This window comes from Sceloporus occidentalis, unplaced genomic scaffold (genome assembly GCF_023333645.1).
Source record: "Sceloporus occidentalis isolate IW3139 unplaced genomic scaffold, rSceOcc1.0.p SCAF_2, whole genome shotgun sequence".
NCBI lineage: Eukaryota > Metazoa > Chordata > Lepidosauria > Squamata > Phrynosomatidae > Sceloporus > Sceloporus occidentalis.
This window is the reverse complement of record NW_028316982.1, coordinates 12,249,630-12,266,150: the sequence shown is the minus strand read 5'-3', so window position 1 is coordinate 12,266,150 and position 16,521 is coordinate 12,249,630. Positions and strand designations below refer to the sequence as shown.

Sequence of the window (16,521 nt, the reverse complement as noted above, 5' to 3'; positions counted from 1 at the left end):
CTTATTGTGTTTAAACAAAAAAAGAACCATCTGTAGCAGAAACAATGGCATCAAATTATCTTTTTGAATGCCCGCTGCAAAAATATAAAGCGCTCTTTTATTAGTATTGTTGTTGTTAGTATTAGTATTAGTGGATGGATTTGGAGGGGGGAAGAAAAGAGAGCGAGGGAGAGGGAGAGAGCAAAAGAGAAGGAGAATTGACTTTTTTGTTGTTGTGGGTGCATTCTTCTAACAGAGAGAGAGAGAGAGAGAGAGAGAGAGAGAGAGAGAGAGAGGCATGCACAAAATCAGCCATTTGGATGTTTTAAGCCATACCATAAACGATTTTCCCCACTCTCTCTCTTTCTCCTTCTTTCTTTCTTTCTCTCTCTTTCTCTCCCCCCCCCCCCCTCAAGACTTGTTCCAGGGGCTGCAGTGCCAAGCTAGAAGTAGGACATGAAGGCAACCAGGAGGAGAAGCAGGGCAAGAGGGACCGAATCGGATTCAGTTCTGGATGGAAATGAAGAAGGAGAAGAGGATGGAAAAAAGGAAAATGGAAAGAAGGAGGGGGAGTTGTGGAAGGAGGGAGGAAAGGAGGGAAGGAGGGAGGGAGAGGAGCCACCCAGCCTCTCCGGCTGCCTCTGCCCGGGGAAAGGGGCTCCGAGCCCCCCAGGCCAAAGGGGACTGCGCCTGCCGCCTGCCAAGCCAACGACGCCCGAGCCAAGCCAGACCCACCTGGCAGGAGCCTGTGAGTAAACTTCACTCAACTTTTGACATGCACTCCAGCCTGAGTCCCATCCATACACCCCCATCCCTCCTCCTCTCCCCCCTCCCCCTCCCTTCCTTCCCTTCCTTCCTTCCTTCCTTCCTTCCTTCCTTCCCTCCATGCTTCCTCCCTTCTTTCCTACCTTCCTTCCTTCCCTCCATGCTTCCTTCCTTGCTTCCTTGCTTGCTTGCTCCTTCCTTCCTTCCCTCCTTCCTCCCTCCCTTCTCCTTCCTTCCTTCCTTCCTTCCTTCCTTCCTTCCCTCCCTCCCTCCCTCCCTCCTTGCTTCCTTCCTTGCTTCCTTGCTCCTTCCTTCCCTCCCTCCCTCCCTCCCTCCTCCCTCCCTCCCTCCCTTCTCCTTCCTTCCTTTCTTCCTTCCTTCCTTCCTTCCTTCCTTGAGGGTGCCTTTCCAAAAAGAAAGATTGCAATGGAAGGGAAGGGACAGCCTTGCGCGCCTCCCCTTGTCCCTTGCCCCGATGAAAGAGCGTGATCGTATTGCTCATGTGGACGCTCCTCGCCTTCCCTCCCCCCTCCTCGGCTCCAAAGGGAGCCTTTGGGGACATTTGGGAGGGGAGAGAAGAAGTAAAAATATCATGGTGTTGTGCGTGTGTGCGTGTGTGTGTGTGTGTGTGTGTCCTTTGCTCCCTTCCTCTTCCTCTGAGAGCAAAAGAGAGTTGTGCCTTGCTAAATAATAATGCAACAATAGTACAACATTGAGACAGATTCTTTTTTCCCCAAACACCCTCCCAGCTTTAATGCAATATAGATATTGCATTATATATTGCATTATATAACCTTTCAGTCTACAGTATGTATATATTATGTTATACACACACACACACTGTATACTGCGTGTGTACACACACACACATACACACATATTGAAAAGATGCAACGCCCGCCCCATTGCAGGAAAAAAATGTGTTTGGGACTGACTCAGACTGGAGGGGAAGACGGGAATCTCCAATAATAATAATAACAACAATAATAATGGTCCTCTTAAGATCAGGTCCTTTCTCCTTTCTATTCCTCCCTTTGGACTGGAGGGGGGTGGAAGGGGCGAAACAGAAATCTTGATCAATAATAATAATAATAATAATAATAGACGATGATGATAATAATAATAGATAATAAATGATGATGATGGTGGTGGTGGTGGTGGTGATGATGATGATGATGATGTGGATAATGATGGTGGTGGTGCTGAGGATGAGGATGAGGATGAACAAGCTTTGCACCTCTGTGAGATCGGGAGGTTCAAAGCAGCAGCATCTTTTGGTGTCGTTGGCCACCTTTAGGGGAAGAAAAGAAAAGGACGAGTTGGAGCTGAGAAAGGAAAGTCTTGGAGAAAAGGAAATTTTTAAGAAAGCGGGGGGGGGATGCATAGGGGAAAGCATCCCCATCACCTGCAGTGTCTGCCCCTGTACCGCCTCTGAATTCCCGGGCAAATGCAGGTGAATAGAAGGAGATGTGTTGGTGAGAGGTGGGGGAAAGGGGGGAAGAGGAGGGATTTTGGGGAGCTAGGAGGAAGAAAAGCAGGGGAGAGGGCTTACCTGGGGAAAGCAGCCAGGTGTTGGCGGCGGGCCAGGCGGGGAGGCTGGCTCTTGCTCTCTGCCGCCCCCTAATGGCCAGACGGAGACTGGCCTCGCCTTGCCTCAAACGTGTGCCTTATGTGCCTCGGATTTTATGGAGACCCCAATCATCCCATCAGGGTCCTTTAGGTAAGGAGGCCTCGGAGAGGTGGCTTTGCCAGTCCCTTCCTCTGAAAAAATGCAGCCCACAGCACCTTGCCTTGGCAGTCTCCCATCCAAGTCCTAACCAGAGCTGGCCCTGCTTAGCTCTCAAGCTCAGACACCCAAATGATATATATAACGTTGAGGGGGGGGCAGTTGGTAGCCTCTCCCAGCTCTGTTTAATTGGAAAGATGGACTTATTCTCTCCCCCCACCCCCAAAAAAACCCCATATGTACTGAATTCACAGAACTGATGGTGTTTTTTAAAAAAAACAGTAAAAACTTGGCTAATTCTGTTCCAAAATTCAACACACATACACACACACCATTATTATTATTATTATTATTATTATTATTATTATTAGGAGTTCGGTGGTTTACAAAAAATAGTAGGAAGTTGGCTAATTCTAATCCAAAATTCAACACACATACACACACTCACACACACACACATTACTACCACTGCTACTACTACTACATTATCATTATCATTATCATTATTAGCAGGTTGGTGGTTCACAAAAGCAGTTAAAAACTGGTTGATTCTAATCCAAAATGTAACACACATACACACACACATTATTATTATTATTATTATTGTTATTGTTATTAGGACATTATTATTGGAAGTTTGCAAAAAAAATAGTAAAAGCTTACCTAATTCTAATCCAAAATTCAACACATACACGTACACACACCGATGATGGTGATGGTGGTGGTGGTGGTGGTGATGATGATGATGATGATTTTAAGGCGTTTGGCGGTTCCCTTTAGGAAGCTGTGGATGTTTTAGGGTTTTTCTTCCACCCCCCCCCCCCCCAAATTTCTTTTTCCTCTTTTAGAAATGATAAAAGGGGGGCATTTGGGTGCTGCAGGTGGAGGTGGGTGTGTGTTGGACCGGTGGAGGTGCCTCTTCTGCAGCCCCCTCCAGGCTCCTTGATCAAAAGGCCCACGGAGTTAAAGGGGAGGCTAAAGACTGCTAATTGACTGGCAAGAAAGGGGGTCCTTTGGGATCCAGGGGAGTTCAGAGGGGCTCCAGGTTGTTCCTTTTTAAAGTTTATCTTTTTATTTACATGGGGGGTGGGAAGGGGGGTAAAAAAGCCCTCCCCAGTTTGACTTCGCCTTTCCACCAGGAACGGCCCAGTTGGACTTTTTGCCATCGGTCACCTTCCTCCCTCTTGGGCCCCTGGGACTTTGTCTGGGGAGCACCAATACATTGAAAATGCAATACAAATAACACAATGCAATACAGTGAAACAAAGGAGCTTCAATTGGAAAAACAAGAAATGCAATACATAAGAGAAAGGGTCGCCCACAAATCACCGGACACGAAAGGAGTTTTACGTGGAGTTAATTTAGAGAAAGAGAGATTAATTCCCTATCTATCTATCTATCTATCTATCTATCTAGAGTTATATATATCTTTTATATATACATACACATGTACACATATAAACATATATACATATATATGTGTGTGTGTTATCTATATGTTTATATATATAAATATATTCAAACACACACACATAAACATATAGATATCTCCATTTATGTATATATATCAATGAGTTATATGCTGATACACACACATATAAACATATACATTTCTCCATCTCTCTCCATCTCTCTCTCTCTCTCTCTCTCTCTCTCTATATATATATATATATATATATATATATATATATATCAGTGAGTTATATATGTTTGTACATATATATCCATACACACACATATATAAACATATAGGCCTGTTACAGACTGCCCAAATAAAGCTGCTTCGGGTCTCTTTGGAGGTATGCTATTTAAATGATGCCTGGGTCCTAAGAGTCCGGAGGTCGCGCCAAAGCCACACTCTATTCCTAAGCACCGGAGTGCAGCTTTGGTGCAGCTTCCAGATTCTTAGGGTGCATGCATCCTTTAAACAGCATACCTCCAAAGAGACCCAAAGCAGCTTTATTTTGGCAGTCTGTAACAGGCCATAGATACCTCCCCCCTCTCTCTCTACATACACACACACACACATATCAGTGAGTTATATATGATATATATACACACACACACACACACACACACACACAGAGGGAGAGAGAGAGAGATAAACATATAGATCTATTCCCCCCTCTCTCTCTGTGTACATATATATATATATGTTTGTATACACACATACATACATATATATAAATATATAGATCTCTCTCTATATATATATATATATATAGTGAGTTATATATGTTTGTATACACATACATATATATATATATAGATCTCTCTCTCTCTATATATATATATATATATGTATGTATCAGTGAGTTATATATATGTTTTTGCGAGAGAGAGAGAGAGAGAAAAGAAAGTGAGATATATCTATGTGTATATATATGTGTGTGTGAGTATAAACATGCACACACACACATATATAATGCGTCTGCATCTGAATAAACATATATACGTGTGTGTGTGTGTGTGTTTAATCAAATATATATATATCCGATTACACAGACATATATACATATATACATATGTTTCATCAGATACAGTGAGAGTCAGAAGATGCTTGGGATTGTGGGGAGAGAGAGAAAAGGGAGGCAAAGATCCCCCCTTTCTTTTCCCCCTTTCCCCGAGGAAGACCCTTCTTCCTTCAGCCCCTTCCCTCCCCACTCCACCCTCGATTTGTGGGCCTTGCAAACGACGTCGTTTCTCCCCGATTGGGAAAGGTGCTCTTTCGAGGGGGAGACATCAAAGGATATGAAAGCTCTCCATTTTCCTCGTTGGTGAAGAATGGATACCAAAAGGAGGAGGAGGAAGAAGAAGAAGAGGAGGAAGGGGGGATTGGAAGGAGAAAGGGGAGAGGGAAGTTAGCCTTTAATCTCTCTCTCTCTCTTTTTAATCCAGAGGAGAACTAAAGCTCTGTCCTCGACCCTGCCAGGCTTCTTGCAAGCTCCTACCTGCCCCTTTCTGGGGTCCTGATGCTGGGTTTAGATGAGAGCAGGGGGCTTGAGTGGGGTGTAACAGCGCCCCCTGATGGCCACAGCGCCAATCCGGCCTCCAGCAAACCCCCTTCTTCTTCTTGGGTGCTGAGTTCAGGGTCTTCTTCTTCACACACACACACCGTTTAGCAAACTTAAGAAGATAAAAATAGGCTAGCAATTAAAATCAAAGCCTAGGAGAGGGCCTTGTGGATCACACACTGCGCTTGCAAAAGTTTCCTTTCTCAGTTATCAATGAGAATTTAGGGGGGCCCTAAAGCCAAGCTGGACTTTAAATGGAGCAAAAAAAAAGTTTCTTTCTTGAAGGTCTTTTTTTTAAAGCATTCCTTTAATTCATAAGAGGGTCTCTCTCTCTCTTTTTTTCCCCTTCCCCTTCTGAAAGAAAAGAAATTAAGTGGCTATATATTAAACATCAGGTTTTTAAAAGAAAGAGAGAGAAGGGGGAGAGAAGGAGAGAGAAAACAACCGTCCTCTTATTTTCTTTGAAGAACTTACCTCCAGGGGAGACATTATGCAAATCAAGACTGACTTCTGTTGAATTTGGAAATGGGGACATCATTAAAAGTCAATGCTATTGGGGGTGATGTTGGGAAAACAGAAGCATCCTGACTGGGGGTTGACTGGGGGTTGTCACACACACACACACACACACACACAACTTTTGTCCACGTTTTGAAGGCGTGGGTGGCATCCCTGCCAACAAGTGTTATATTTTTTAAAATTAGCATTTAAAATCTCAAATTAGAACAACAACAACAATATCATGTAGGTCAGAATAGCTAAAGTTGTACAGAGGAATCTGTAGAGAAGGGGAGGGAACGTGGCTGTCATTTTTAATGGCTCAATTTCATAACCATGTTAACTGACAACATATGAATACATTTAAAAAAAATCTTACTAGGCAATATCTGGAAAGATACTGCTTGTTTCCAGAGCTGGCCTGCTATTTCCTTCATGAGAAGTTGTCTAGTTCAAGTTCAAGGTATTATTATAGCTGATGTAAAACAGAAAGCAACCAAGCTCCTCAGCAGTTCATTTTTTAAATTATTTTTAAAAGCCATGGTGTGTGGCTTTTTTCCAGCATGGGTCTGAATTGCTATATAGCAAATAGGAACTTGGCTTTTAAAAAATGTAAAACTGCAATAAAATTAAAAGGTTACTCCTCGTAGTGATTAGCAACGCCGTTGTACCCCGGGAGGTACTGAGGAACCTGGAGGCAAGGGATTTTGCTGAGCAAATGTCCCTGAAATAACTGAGATTTACTTCCAAGTCAAGGAGTTTTGAATCATATGGGACCCCTTCCCTCAAAATTAGTGGGAAACAAGTCTGAGTCGTTTTAGTGATAATTACATCCCAAACAAGGAGACTTACAATGTGATGTGTCCACACCATTGCATTCAGTGGGTTTCACTCTGAGCACAAGGAGCTTAGGATAGTATTATTATTATTATTATTATTATTATTATTATTATTATTATTATTATGCCACCTTTCTCTTGCTGTAGGGACTCAAAGCAGCTACCAACCAATGGTAGCCTAAGGATCCCCTCTTTACCTTCTCTTAGGCTGGCTACAAAATCAGGTTTCACAGTTGCCATCTTCTTATGAAGCAAACCCTCCCCTCTGCATCTCAAACTTGAGCAGCTGATTTCAAAGACGTAGCCATGCTAGTCTGCAAAGTCAGTACCTAAAGAGGCCTTGCAGCACCTTTGAGACACACTGAAAGAAAGAAGTTGGCAGCATGAGCTTCTCTAAACTTCAGTCTACCGCCTCAGGTGCATCTGGTCCCAATACATCTGAAGGAGTAGACTGAAGTCTAGGGAAGCTCAGGCTGCCAACTTCTTTCTTTCAGTGAGTCTCAACGGTGCTGCAAGATCTCTTTGCATCGAGGAGGGGATGAGTGAGTGGGGCTGAAATGGGGTAGATCTGGGGGGGCAGAGGGTTTTTCCTTTCTTTTCCCTTAAACTGAGCTTGCCAAGCCCCCTTCCCTTTCTGTAGTGTCCCCTGGAAAAGGAAGGATGGGAGCTCAGACCCATTCAGTTCAATGGAGGCCTGGCCCCTGCCTTAGCTGGACAGCGATCTTTGGGTTGCCATGCTCGGGATCGCCCTGCGAAAGCACCTAGAGATCCAACTTATTTTAATTAATTAATTAATCAATCAATCAATTTTTATGTCCGAAACACACCACAGAAATAATCCAGTTCGAGACCACTTTAACTGCCCTGGCTCAGTGCTTGGGAATCCTGGAAACTGTAGTTTATTGTGGGCACCAGATCTCTCTGACAGAGAAGGCTAAATGTCTCACAAAGCTAGAGTTCCCAGAATTCCCTAGCATGGAGTAAGGGGCAGCTAAAGCGGTCTCAAACTGGATTATTTCTGCAGTGTGTTTTGGAACAAAAGGGACCCAAGGCGGCTCACAATATTTTTTTTAAAAAAAGCATTTAAAAAAATTGACAACAAAAATGTAAAAACAATCCAAAGAACCCAGTTACAACAGTACAAAACTAACATTCAATATATACAAATGTGTGTGGGGGGGGGGAGGGGTCAAATAAATGTTTCCAATAAACATTGGAATAAATTGGAATAAAAAGGTCCCTTTGGAGAGCTCCAAAGGTCAGAGGATGACCCTGGCAGACCCCTCCTGAACAAATCTTGCAAAAAAAAAAAAAAAAAAAAATACACCCTGGGACAGGGTTGCCTTAGGGTCGCCATGAGTCGGAAATGACTTGAAGGCTCACAACAACAACGACAACGACAAAGGCTTCTCTGCAAAGGATTTGCAGCCGGGAGCTGGAGATTTGGACCCTCGGAAAGGAACTGCAATAGTTAAGTTCCTTGGTCCGAGGATCCTTAATACTGAGCGCCCCCCCACCATCATCCTCCGATTTTTTTTGGGGGGGGGGGTTAATATCCAATGATATTTTGTTAGGCTTGAGGCTTGGACTATGACTCTGGAGACCAGGGTTTCATTCCCAGCTCGGCTATGAAACCCACTGGGTACTCTTGGCCAAGTCACACTCTCTCAGCCTCAGGGGAAGGCAAAGACAAACCACCTCGAACAAATCTTGCCAAGAAAAGCCCAGGATAGGGTCGCCTTAGGATCTTCCCATCAGACTTGAAGGCCCCCAACAACAACTAAGGCAAGCCACACTCTCTCAGCCTCAGGGGAAAGGCAATGGCAAACCTTCTCCGAGCAAATCTTGCCAAGAAAACCCTATAATAGGTTCGCCATAGAAATGACTTGAAGGCACCCAACACAGAGAGAGACTCCATAGACGGAGTCGAAAAGGGTGCACTCGATCAAGACCTTAACTTTTGGACGAGGGATTGTGTTTTAGACATATGCACACCTTTCCTAAGTATCCCCTGTCCGCTACAATGGGATATATGAAGGCATCCCTCCTGTTTATGTAGCTATCAGGATTAGATCCTCTTCCTTTTGGAAGCGATCTTCTCACCCACTCCCCACAAATTGCTCTCTTAAAAAGTCTGGGATGCAGCAAAATCAAGAATTCGGAAATTCCAAGGGGGGGAATTTTTACAACGTGTTTTAGGGCAACTAATCCTATACACTTTAAGGAAGACCTTGGTGCATTATGAACCGGTTTAAGAGAACATGGCGGGGGGGTGTTGTCCATTTAACAAACACAAACAAAAATCCATCAGTGATAGCTTTATTGGCCAGCCGAAATGCGCAATATATTTGTTGCAAGCTGAGGACATCTTTTGCAGTCAGGCTTATCATGCGGCAATAGGGAGATTTTCAAAACCCAGGAAATTTAAAGTCCATTTTGCATCTCAACAACAGGGACCCCTCTTTTGCAATTGAAGAGAAGGCAAACTAAACCTATGTGCCAAAGCCGCTACTAACCCGAAGTAACGAGATTGTAACTCAAGAGTGTTTTGCTCGGTGGAAATTCACACTGGGGCACCGATTTGTAGATTAAGTGCGGCGACAAAAGTGGCCTTTGTGAGGTGTGTGGGCCTCTGCCTTTCTCTCCATTTATCCTCTTGCACCCATCCTCTGAATTCCTCTTGAAAGAAGGCTGTCTGCCGACACGGGGAAAGGGGAAAAAAAGTAATATTAATCGGACAATAAGAAAGAATCTAGTACTAGAAGGCGACCTTAAAAAGAGCTTTTCCCTCTCATTGGAGGTTTTGGGTGCCCAGACTCAGATGGTCTCCAGGGACGGTTCACAGATAAGGAACCGCGTGGAAAGTGGGACCATTTCGCGCAGGGGAATCCCTTGAAGCAAAGCAGCTTCGTGAATGGAAGGTTTCAAGAGAAGTCCCATGTCAGACCCAAAAAGGTTTCAGCCTTACCACGAGTCTTTCTCGCAATGGTCAACTACTGTGGGTCCTCACCTAGCCAGCCTCTCAAAACCGATCATTTCCCAGCCACTGCTACTGATGGGAGGATTTCCTCTGATCATGGAGGTAATAGGTACCTAGGCATCATAACTAATAGCTCTGGGTCACCTTCACCTCCACGAATTTGTTTGCCTGAGTTGGTTGCCATCACGACCCCTTGCGACAGCCTGGGCATAGTTGCTCAGTAGAAAGAAGAACTTCCTTTTGTCTGTCCTGAGACTCCCACCATTCAGGCTGAGTGGATGATTTCAGGTTCAAGTATTCCCAGAGTGGAGAGAAAGCCTCTTCCAGACCACCCTCTCCACACCAAGCATAATATTATACACCTCAGTATATTCCGTTATTCAATATATTCTCCTTTCCCTTCCCTGATCGCCAGCCTCCAAAACGTATTATTATTCTGCTTCATCCTGGGGTGAATGGAGGCTCTCCAAGGGTGTATCTCCACTGTAGGAATAAGACAGTTTGACACCACTAAGTGCTGGGATTTGTAGTTTCACCAGGTCTTTAACTTTCTCTGCCAAAGCGGGGCAGCGCCTCATGAAACTACAAATCCTAGGGTTCTGTGGGGTGGTGGCACCCCGGCACCTGAAATAGTGCCAAACTGTATCATTTCTGCAGTGTAGACGAGCCCCCAAAGTCTGTCACTACAGAGCACATGTTCTGAGAAGGCTTTGTTCCTGTGGTGATGAACTGAAGGTCTTCCCTGGAGAACCAAGGAAAGCCTCCAGGTGCTAAGTTGGCTCCAGCAATTGTGCATGAAAGAGATGTTCTGCATCTCTTCCAGCCCACATCGATAGAACCAGTGTCCTCAACGTCAAAGCCCTAGACTTTGTAACTTTTCCTCATTGGGAAAAAAACAAGGCAGTCTTGGGGTTCCTTCAAGATCAACAGGTTTACTGCAGTCTTTCTTAGCTCTACCTTCTTCTCTGGAGGTCGGATGTCCAGCACTGTACCCAGGATCCAAGTACAGTACCTAGATTTGGGTAAATGGACCATTTGACGTTAGAGGTCCTTCCTCCTTCTCAAGATGAAATCCTCGGGATTTCTGAAGGACAGAAGCTGACTAGATAGGTTTGCTCGATGTAAGTCCTTTCTGGGCCAGCTAAAGAAGGGGTGAGGTTGCCACTGAGTATCACGATGGTCTCACCAGTCGGTGATCTCCAAAGTATAGGGTTTAGGAAGTACCTCCCAATCAAAAGTGGAGGGGAATTGTGGACCAAAAGTAGGAGACCTTTCTAAAGGAATCCTAACCATCCCATGGAGCATCTTGCCTTTACTCTTCCTGATGTTTCACCATGCAATTTTTCACAACCCACCTTGCGGTGGAGATGGGGGATAATGGGCTTCCCAATAACGGTGTCCTCGTCCATCATCCCCCCCTCCCAAGCCTGGACCACTGGCATCTAAGAAGGCTGGAGTTGCGAAGCAACTTGAAGAAGTTACATGGGAGGGAGGACCAAGGGAGGGGAAAGAGGCTGCATCCGCAGGGCAGACATAATCCGTTTTGGCACCACTTTAACTGCCATGGTTTAAGGCTGTGGGATTCTGGGAAGTGTAGTTGGTTGTTGCCCATTGATTCCAATCTATCCAAGGGCCTTAGTACTTTAAGAAGAGGAAAACGGAATACTCAGGGATTTCTTTCCCCATAGGAATGTGGTAGGGAGAGGGACATTATACTGAGAGCAGACAGACAGAGGGATGCTTTCCCCGGAGAGATGGGAGTAGATAATGCGGAGTTAACTTTCTCCTGGGGACTGGCGTCCATCCACCCCTTTCTATGGGCCCAGAGTGATCAGACATCCACCAGACCCCTGATGCAGTGGTTAAATGCCTGTCCTGCAGCCACTCACTCACAAACCATAAGGTTGTGAGTTCAAGACCAGACAGGGGCTCAAGCTCGACTTAGCCTTGCATCCTTCCGGGGCTGCTAAAATGAGTACCCAGATTGTTGGGGGTAATTGGCTTACACTTTGTAAAGCACTTAGGGGGTGCTTAAGTGCACTGATAAGGGGTATAAAATGTAATTGCTATTGCTTTTCCAGGATGTGTCCTCCATTTCAGCATTCTTGTCCAGGAGGCATTCCAAAACGCCCTCCATTTTGAGCACCACAACAAAACATGAATTTATATTCAGGGAGGTTTTTTTTATTGTGTCCTCCATTTTTGCTGGAATGTCCTCCATTTCACGGACATGTAGTCACCTAACCTCCTTTGCAGTTAGATGACATCTGATCACCCTGGATGGGTCTCCTTCGAGGCAGTTCCTCTGCCCCATTAACCTGTTCGCCTTGGCAGTGATTCCCAAAGGACGAATTGGAGCAGGGTAGTCAACACGGAGTAGTCCATCCAACACCTAGTTAGTGGCAGTTAGCTTGAATGCAGAATGCCTTTATTTCTTCTGCAAGCAGATGGCTCCGACTTCTCCCCAATTTGTGCTCCAACAAGTGTTCCAAGTGTAGGTCCAAATATTTCCCCTGGAGAACTACATGGCATTTTCTGGGGCAACAGCCAGGGAAATAAAAATGGGTTGTTTTTTTCGGAGGAGCACTTGGTGCGAAACGCTGGACTTTGCACCGTATTTCACAGAGTTGAGGAATCCTGTCTTTGCATCCAGGAAGGCTCTGGGGTCAACCACCTTCTCCTGGCACTTAAAGACCTTTGGAGTGATGAGTCTAAGGCGACCCTATCCTAGGGTTTCCTGGGCAAGTTTCTTGGGGGGGGGGGGTTGCCATTGCCATCCTTTGAGGCTGAGAGGATGTGACTTGCCCAGTGGGTTTTTAGGCTGGAGTGCCATCATCACCAAAGTGGTTCTAAACCAGTATAGTTGAAAGGGGGGGGTGGAGGGGAAGGAGACCGAAGTGACTCTGGAGTGAGATAATTTCCACTTCGATTTCTGTGCCCATAACAAAGGGACAGCCCTGTTCATCTACCCTTCCCATTGGGGGTTATTAACATTTTGTGAGGGTCATAACAATTTTAAAAGGCTTTACAATGCCACTACTGCAGCCACAAGGTTGTGAGTTTGATCCCAGGGGCTGCAAGGTTGACTCAGGCTTCTGTCCTTTCGTAGGCTGGTAAAATGAGAACCTACAATTGTTGGGGGTAATTGACTAACACATTGCAAACCGCTTAGAGAGTGCTGAGTGCACTGATAAGCAGTATAGAAATGCACATGCTATTGCTATTACTAATGAAAGTTTTAAAAATATTTTATTAAAATAAAATAAAAGCAATATAAAATTACATCCATGAAAAAAACTAGATTGGAACTGACAACACTTGTGGATCTCAAAGCATAAGCCATAGGTTTATGGAGCAAAGGATAGGCCACCCCTCCATACAGACCCTCCCCTGCATTGGGGTCACCTCCATTGACCTCAATGGGACTTACTTCCTCATAAACCCAGAGAGGGAGAGTAGGCCCATTTAGGAGCACAAGGATGCTGCCTTGGCCTTGGGTTTTCCAAATCTGGAGTGTGATCGAATTATTGGAGGAGAAAGGAAGTAAATGGGGAATAGGGTTGGGTTGGGTTGGGATGGAAGGTGGAATTAGGAGGGGAACTAGGAGGGTTTAAAAGAAGCTTTGCTGTTGTTGTTGTTGAGTATGTTTTCTGATTTAAGGCCACCCTAAGGCCACCCTATCCTTGTGTAAGCAACTGAGACTGGCTGTTGTCTGAAAAGAAGCTATTTGCATCCAGGAGCATTTATATTTGCAGCCGTACAGTAAAGGAAAAGTTCAACTTGGTGGGACCGCTGAAGTATTGTTTTGCAAGTTTTGTTCAGAGGAGGTTTGCCATTGAGGCTGAGAGAGTGTGACTTGCCCAAGGTCACCCAGTGGGTTTCATGGCCCAGCTGGGATTTGAACCCTGGTCTCCAGAGTAGTAGTCCAACACTCAAACCACTAGGCCAAGCTGGAAGGTACCTGATGCTAATCGCCCACCTGAAAGGAAATCCTCACTAAATTGCTATTTAGGATCTGGATGCAAAGGCATAAAAAGGTGAGGGGGATTTGGAGGCTTAGGAAGAAGCAGCCAGGTTGAGCAAAGGGATGGAAAGGTTAGCTGGATTTCTAGGAGTGGAGAGGGAACATTGGGGCGTTTGCTGCAAAGTCATCTAAGGCAGAGGAGTTATATCCATATCCTAATACCCTGAGAGCAGCCCAATCCTAAACCCCCTGATTCCAAAGTGGAGCCCTCTGCATTGAGATTTCCCAGAGCGATCTACAGGTATCGGCTGGCAAATTTTTGTATTCGTTTGCTTATCTATGTATTTAGTCATTGCAAGGGTTTATATAGCCCGCCTTTCTCGGACAATGCGATTTCCAGACAGTTTGCAAGAATTTAACGAGGCAGAAGTAAAGAAAAAACATGAATTGCAAAAGTTTTTTTTTATTAAAATTAAATATTATTAATATTAAAAACGTCAGTTAAAAACGCACCGTTAAACCCAGTCAAAACCATACGAAACATTTACAGCACAGGGCAGTAAAATTCAAATGTCACTTTTGGGTGTTTTCAGTCTTGATTTGATACCATTTGGATTGCATTATTTTAATTGATTTTTTAAAAAATGGTTCTTAACGTGTTTCTATCTTGTGGGCCGCCTTGGGTCCCTTTGTGAGAGAAAGGCGGCATCAAAATGGTATGAATAAATAGGTATAAAATAAACAAAATGGTGTAATGAGGCAACAGCCTGACTTCCCAGGATTTAGGATGGCGGTTTGAGGCTGAGGTTGGGAAGCCGTTTTACTGGAAAGGTCTTCCCAGTTGCAACCCAGAGCGATTTATTTTCCAGGCCCAAGAATGGAGGACGAAACCCGGACAAGGGGGGGTCCCCTGAACAGGAGGGTGGGAGGTCTAACAGGTGGTTTGTCTGCAAATCTCTCCACTCGTCTCTCCTTTAATCCTGCTTTTAGAGGGTGAGCGGGATCGCATTGAAGTCAACGAGTTCGGGGGGGGGGGGGCTTCGTTGATGCGGTTTTGGTTTTTTATCGGACCTATGGGTTCCCCTAAAAGTAGAACTCCTGGTCTGAATTATTGGGAATGAATACTGCAGAGTAGAAAAGTTCGTGCCCGTATTTAGACTTAGATGGAAGGCTGAGGGGTGACAGTTTAGTGGAGACCCTCACAACACTGGAGGGGAAAATGTATCTATCTATCCACTGGGTGAATTTTGGCAAGTCACACTTTCTCAGCCTCAGGGGAAGGCAATGGCAAACCTCCCCTGAATAAATCTTGCCAAGAAAACCCCATGATAGGGTCGCCACAAGTCGAAGAGGAAGGCACACAACACATATACACTTCTATCTGTCTGTCTGTCTCTCCGTCCTTCCTTCCTTCCTTCCTTCCTTCCTTCCTTCCTTCCTTCTTTTTCTTTCTTCTTGTTCTTCTTTTCTTTCCATCCTTCCTTTCCGTCCTTGTTTCCTTTCTTCCTTTCCATTTTTCTTTATTTCCTTCCTTCCTTCTTTTCTTCCTTCTTGTTCTTCTTTCTTTTCTTTCTTTTCCTTCCATCTTTCCTTTCCATCCTTCTTTCCTTTTTTCATTTCCATCTTTCTTTATTTCCTTCCTGCCTTCTTTCCTTCCTTCTTGTTCTACTTTCTTTTCCTTCTTTTCCTTCCTTCCTTCCTTCCTTCCTTCCTTCCTTCCTTCCTTTCTGTCCTTCTTTCCTCTCCATCTTTCCATCTTTCTTTCCTTCCTTCCTTCCTTCCTTCCTCCCTTCCTATATAATCATGGCATTACTTTTGGTAAAACTAATGAATTCCCCGCAAAGCCTGAGCGGCATTCCTTTGGATGTTTGTGTTTGTTTGTTTGGGGGGTAAAAAGCCGTCGATTTATTGGGGGCATTTGGGTTTGGTGGGGAAATCACTTGTTAACCTCCATTTCACCCCTCCTCTTCAGAAATAACACTACTACCCCTCCATCCTTGCAGAAGCAGTCTAGAGGTTATCTGGACACAGAATTAGGCAAATAGATTGAACCCTTTGGGGAAAGCGTTTAGGTGAAAGGAAGGACTCAAGATAGCTAGGCTGGCTGGTTTGAAAATGTAAAGCAAAGCGTGCGTTAGGAAATTCGGGATCAATTCCATGGATTAGGTTTGCTCCCGCGTCCACTTTTGTTTTCCTCACCTTTCCTTTCCTCTTTTCCCAAACGAGACAGCCACAAGCACAGATTTACACACGTTGGCAGTCATTCCTCCCTCTGTGTGTGTGTGTGTGTGTGAGAGAGAGAGATTTGTCTAATCCGCCAACAATAATCCCAGGGCCAACAACCCGCTATCAATACATGGGAGAAAGCGTCGACTTTTACATTAAACCGCCTCCCAGCGGGGAATTGTCAGTATATTCATTTTGGTTCTGGAAAAGAAAATGTTTAGTCCCAGAATGGACCCTCCCCCCCCCCCCCAAATCCTCATTGAAGACCCTGCAAGCCCCATAAATAAATGTTCAAGACTCTGTAAATCCCATAATAAATAAATACGGGTTTGGTCCTCTCCTAACATAGGTAAAATCCCATTATTTTATAGCTATGGGATGCAAATGCGATATACAATCGGTCTCAGAAGATAAACAGATATCATTATTAGCCAGGATGCAGATGACCTGAACAAAATGGCATCATAATCCCAAAGAGGTGAATTAAAAGATCGTGTCGATTTAAATCAGATGTGCCATATTGCTCTTAT

At 44.7% G+C, this 16,521-nt stretch overlaps 1 long non-coding RNA gene across 2 annotated transcripts in view; it reads left to right on the top strand.

The window, feature by feature from the left end:
* Positions 1 to 399: 399 nt before the first annotated feature.
* Positions 400 to 16,521, top strand: part of LOC149317975 (uncharacterized) — an 87,547-nt gene continuing 71,425 nt past the window's right edge. For both annotated transcript variants that reach the window (XR_016279957.1, XR_016279956.1), the window contains exon 1: positions 400 to 727. This is a non-coding gene — a long non-coding RNA (uncharacterized LOC149317975). The remainder of the gene's footprint in view (positions 728 to 16,521) is intronic.